Source organism: Cricetulus griseus, chromosome 5 (assembly GCF_003668045.3).
Source record: "Cricetulus griseus strain 17A/GY chromosome 5, alternate assembly CriGri-PICRH-1.0, whole genome shotgun sequence".
Lineage (NCBI taxonomy): Eukaryota > Metazoa > Chordata > Mammalia > Rodentia > Cricetidae > Cricetulus > Cricetulus griseus.
This window is the reverse complement of record NC_048598.1, coordinates 148,133,043-148,139,042: the sequence shown is the minus strand read 5'-3', so window position 1 is coordinate 148,139,042 and position 6,000 is coordinate 148,133,043.

Genomic DNA, 6,000 nt, shown 5'->3' with positions numbered 1-6,000 from the left:
TAACCAGTTGACCAATCAACACGGGGCAAACCCTCCAAGCCTGGAGGTACACCAGTCCTGAGCCTGTGCATACCCCTAGACACTCCCCTTACGCTGCCCTATAAGATCTCTAGGCAGACATTTCAAGCTGTCTTTCCTAGCCATCTGCCATGGCGGGTGGATGAAAGACCCGAGCTAACATGTGGTTATCTCGTTAAACAACAACAATAAAGCCTCATGCAGTTTGCATCAAGCTTTCGACTCTGCCTGGTGATTGGGGTGGCTGTGGTCCTGGTCCGAGATCCTGGGGGCCTGAGCCTCCAGGGTTTTTACACGTGTCCATTAAAACAGAGAGCAGGAGCACCACCCACCTCCCCAGTCACATCGATGCTGTCTCTCAAGCATCCTTTGACCTTTAGCAATGACACCTGGGGGTTTGGGAGGCTTGCTCTAGATGCCTTGTGTTTTTCTTTTTTCAACTCAGGCCATTGTGAGGCACTTTCTTCTACCACAGGCCATACTTAGTGGATTCACTGTCACTCTCGGCAGTGCAGCCAGAGATTAGCCCTCTCCATTCAGCACAAGGTATAAGGTCTACTCATTCCAGGGAGCTGCTCTCAGCCTGGAGGTGCCTAGGAGAACCCTACAGACATCTCACGTAGCAGGGCTCATCAAAGACCCTACCGCTGACAGCTGCAACCCCATGGCCATCATGGCTTCCTGATAATCTTGGCCTTGATATGAGCACCTTTGTTGGCTGTGCGTTGGCTGATGCCTGAGAAATGGCTTAAAGCAGCAGCTCCTGTTGGGGTCCATAAAAACAGCTCTACTCCATCTTGACTGAAAGTCAGAGAGTTCAAAACTGTTCTTAGTAAGTCTTTAAGACCTAAATGTCAAAGGCCTGGCTACAGAAGGATGTTTGATCTTGGGCCTTGGGTGTGTTATCTAAATAACAACAGACTTGGTCTGAGGTGTGGTTATTCCTGATCCTCAAGGCCAGATAACGAGAAATTAAATATGAGGTGTGCTTACCGAATCCTTGCAGAATTGAGGAAGAAAAATCTGTTTGTTCCGTATACATAATACCATATTCCCCTTTTTGGTTAAGGTACTTAAGAATGGTAAAAAATAAACTCGTGACATTCAGTATTGACTGAATTGCCCTCCTGATTTTTACTCTGTGTCTCTTTCTTTTCCTTTAAAGTGTTTAGCTAGTCTTTCTTTTTTCTTTTTTTAATTTTTACTTATCAAGTGCACACCATTTTTATACAGTGCACGCCATTTTTATACAGTGCACACCAGAAGAGAGTACTGGATCCCATTACAGATGGTTGTAAGCCAGATGGTTGCTGGGAATTGAACTCAGGACCTCTGGAAGAACAGTCAGTGCTCTTAACCCCTGAGCCATCTCTCCAGCCCTAGCTAGTCTTTCTTAATCCACACTCCCCCTTCTCAGGTACGAACTGGGCAAGTCGACTGGCTCAGACTGTGGCCCCACAAAGGCAGCTTCCCATAAGCTCCTCGTGCCCTTTAACACAAGCCAGCTTCTACTGGGAATAGAACCTTTCCTCCTCATGGCTGGCTACGTCCTGCAGCCTCCCACTCTGCTCTCCAGGGGAAGTTTGCCCCAGCCCAATTCATCCACTCCTTTCTCCTCACCCAGGTGACCAGAATTTCTCCTGGACAGACTCTCCTCTCCACCCTGCTTCTTCCCCCCACCACCCTCGCCTCCCTTTCCTCTCTCTTCCCAATGTCCCATTCTGCCCTCTCCTCCTCCTCCTCTCTCCCTTCCTGCCTTTCTTCCTCCTCCTGGGCTTCTACAGTTTCTGTTATGTTGGCTACTGCTACAGAAGCTGGAGGCCCATAGCTTCATAAGATGGAAGCCATGTGGACCACATCTCTCTATCTCCAGCCAGTGGTGCTGGGGTAACAGTGAAGTGAAGGAGAAGCAAGCTGTTAGCTCAGATCCAGCAACTAGAGGAGGGGTACAGGGAGCTTGTGCTCAGTGTCTGGTTGGTGTCCTACAGGCCAACAGGTGCTCTGGCTCACAGCTTCCTGGAGTTTTGGTCTGGCGCCCTCTTGTGGTTCAACCACCACAAAGCTGGTTTCCAACACTTGACAGGTGTCTTATCATTCCTCTCAGTGGTTCTATCACAGCAAGGAGTGGACCAAGAAGAGCAGGGAACAATCCAAAGTGGTTTCTCTCACTATCTGTCCCCAAGGACTGTATTAGTTACTTTTCTCACGGCGGTTTGATCAGTACTGACAAGAAACAGAGTGAGGAAGGATTCGCTCTGGCTTGGGCTTTCAGACGATGGGCAAGGTATAGTAGATGGAAGATCTGCTAGCTCAGGAAATGGGTCTGAAAAAGCTGGCTACATGGTTTTGGCAGGTCCCCATCCCCTCTAGTGACCTACCTGACCCACGAATTTCCATCTCCTAAGGGATTCATCACCTCCCCAAAGAGCATCACTTACTAAGTAAGGGTCAACCATTCAAACACATGAAATGGTACAGTGCCTTTCCTATTTGATCAGTAAGGACATTTTGACTCTAATAAGAGCAGTAGGAACAACGAAGACAAACACAGGAAGCTTTGTGCTGCTCTGGGATGGAGATATGGGCACTGCCTCGTTAGAAAGTGGATGCATTGGCTGCTTCAATGGACCTTTAAAATGGACCCTAACATTCTCAATAACTTTGGTTACTATAGACCTCATGATCTGTACACAAAATACAAGTTTCTCTTAAACTCGTATTTGTGGGATTAAAGGTGTATGCTGTTATCACCCAGCTACAAGTAAAAGTTTTAAGAAAAAAAATGAAATATCAAAGAAAAACAATAGTTACGAACAGAAAAATGTGTAATAAAAAAAAAACTGAAGTAAAAGCACAAACTAAACTTCAGATCACAATCTACAACTCAAAATTCACAAACCTAAATGAATGAATCAGGAAACACTCGCTCTGTTCAGTTCAAAACAGAATACCAGTCAGTGTCTTTCAGAAGATTGACAAAATCCACCTGTGTCAGAACCGGAGAGTCCAGCTTCTTGAGAGCCAACGGACAGCTTCCCCTCAGAGTAAGGACCAGGTCCCCCCCCCACCCTGTTTCTGATATGGGTGGACAGCTATCATTCCTCACAATGGCTCCTTATGAGGTCACACATGATCACATGATGGTCACTAATGACCACAGCTGAATGACTTTCTAGTTCTTTTCTCACAGATGTTCCCTAACCCTGGACAAGAAGCCATTAAGAAGGGTTAATTTAGGCCTGGGCTTTCAGAAGATGGAGAAGACCTGGTAGTGAGCTCAGAAGGGGCATAAGAACTGCTTTCAGCCGGGCGCTGGTGGTGCACGCCTTTAGTCCCAGCACTCGGGAGGCAAAGGCAGGCAGATCTCTGTGAGTTCGAGGCCAGCCTGGTCTCCAGAGCGAGTGCCAGGATAGACTCCAAAGCTACACAAAGAAACCCTGTCTCGAAAAACCAAAAAAAAAAAACCCTGCTTTCGCTGTATTGACAATTCCCTGTGCTTCCCAAGGACCAAACACCTCTGGCTAGACCCCACCTTCAAGGGTTCCCCAACTTCTCAAAACTCTGTTGCCTAAGCACGGTCTGAATTAGGATTCTATTGCTCTGGTAAAACACCACTATCAAAAGCAACTTGGGGAGGGAAGGGATTATTTCTATTAAACATCTGGGTAACAGTCCATTACTGGGAGAAGTAAGGACAGGAACTCAAGCAGGGCAGAAACCTGGAAGTAGGAACTGAAGCAGAGGCCATGGAGGAACGCTGCTTACTGGTTTGTTCAGTCTACTTTCTTATATAACAGCACCCAGGACCACCAGCCTAGAGGTGGTAGGCTATAACCCACAATAGGCTGGGCCCGCCCCCATTGATCACTAATTAAGAAAATGTCCTACATACTTGCCTATAGCTTCATCTTATGGAGGCAAGTTTTATTTTAATTAAGGTTCCTTTCTCTCAGATGACTCTAGCTTGTGTCAAGTTGACATCAAACTATCCAGCACAGGGAGCAAAGGTTCATGACACAATGCAGAACATCTCTCATTCACTCCATAACGAAGACCTTCTCCACTTTATAATAATGAAAGCAACCATAACAGTGATAAGTGTCTGGAAGCTTTGTGCTACCATGGGTGATAGACACTGGCACTTGCTAGGAAGTAAACATGGGATGCTTTGATGGCCTTATGACTTGGACCCTAACATCTGTAACATTTGGCCTTTACAGACATCATCATCTCTACACTCAACAGGGATCTAGGGAGATACAGGCTCACACCTCACAGCACAAGCTGGAGCTGCCTCCTCCTAGTCTTTGAGTTTGGCTGGACAGTAGGCAGGAACTCAAAGCAGGAAGTAGAAAGGTATCTGGTAAAGGAGAGGACATGATGATCATCAGTTTAAGTGCTCTTCGGGGGGGGGGGGGTGGGGGTTATAGACAGAAGGACCAGCAGTTCACAGTGTAAGATTAGATGGCATCTATCACTTCACTTTAGAACACTGTTACTATCATTCTAAGTGGTTAGCAACCCTGAAGAGGCATTTGCAATTTTATAGAACCTGAAATGCTTGATACATACCCTATCTACCTTCTTCCATCACTGAATTTTTAGACGGTGTCTGAAGGTATTTTCTGATATTCTCGCCCATTTCACAGCCATTAAACTGCAAAGAAAACACTACTGCACCAGCAGGGTATGCTGGGGGCAGCCCCGGGCACATGTGTATAGAGCAGATGAAGTCCCGAGTGAAGATGTGTTGTTGATATGGACATGGCCATCCAAGGATCCAATGCCTCAGACCCAGAGCATGGCAAAGCCTGCCCTGTGTGGGTGAGGCTCAGGAGGATGCCAGAGCACTAATGTCGACAGTATGTGCAGCTGCTTCTTCTCAGAAGACTGCAGCCTGAGACAGCTCCACTTCAGAGATCTCCAGGCCAGCCAAGTCCTCCTGTACTGTACATAAGGTTCCACTGTTGTGTAGGAGGTACTGCTTGGTCTGTGCAGGCACGGCCCACCTGATCCCAGTCTGTATGTCTGTCTGTCCTGTTTTTATTCTCTTTCAGATCCCTGTCAGATCAGGTCTCAGCTGTGTGGGACATGGCACCTGTGAATGACCTACTCGATAGTAAATAGGTAAGAAATGACACTGTGACCAGAGCCTCTCGAAAGCTCTCAGCCTAACTTTATAGCAAGGTCAGGGGGGTCATGATGGTACAACTCAGGGGAAAAGTGCTCCCAGGGCAGTATGAGTGAGGCCCTAGACCTTCCTAACGCAGTGACCCTTTAATACAGTTCCTTGTGTTGTGGTGACCCCCCCACACCATAAAATTATTTTCACTGCTCCTTTGTATCTAATTTGGCTGCTATATGAATTATAACACAAATATCTGTCATGCAGGATATCTGATATTCGACCACTGTGAAATGGTAGTTTGACTCCCCCAAAGGGGTCATGGCCCACAGGTTGAGAACCAATGTCCTAGTTCCAAGAAAGAAAGAAATGCAGTCTAAATGCTAGAAACAAAAATATAAAGCCCAACAAGCCTTTCTTGCCAAAGACAAAGAAAATGAATCAAACCATACAGAGAAGACTTGAGTTTATTGAACATATATTTAACTAAGCCCTTGCTATATGCCAGGTATTGGGTTAGGTGCTGGGAATATGTTGCACTGATCAAAACTGTATAAAGTCCCTGTCTTCATTGTACTTAACATTCTAGACATCATGGGCTACAAGACACATAATAAATAAGGAAATGACATTGCAAGTTAGAAGGTGGAAAATACTAAATAAAATAAAACAGCCATGGTGGGAAGGAATGAACAGTTCTTTCTGAACATTTCCCAAATGATTAAAGAAAAACAATGTCAATTCTTTTTTGGAAAGTCTGTACATCTGAACATGATGAAACAAAACATTTTCCAGGTCTGTGATACTTGTGGGATTTTTTTTAGCAAGAAATTAAAGCATTAAGGCAATTTGAAAGA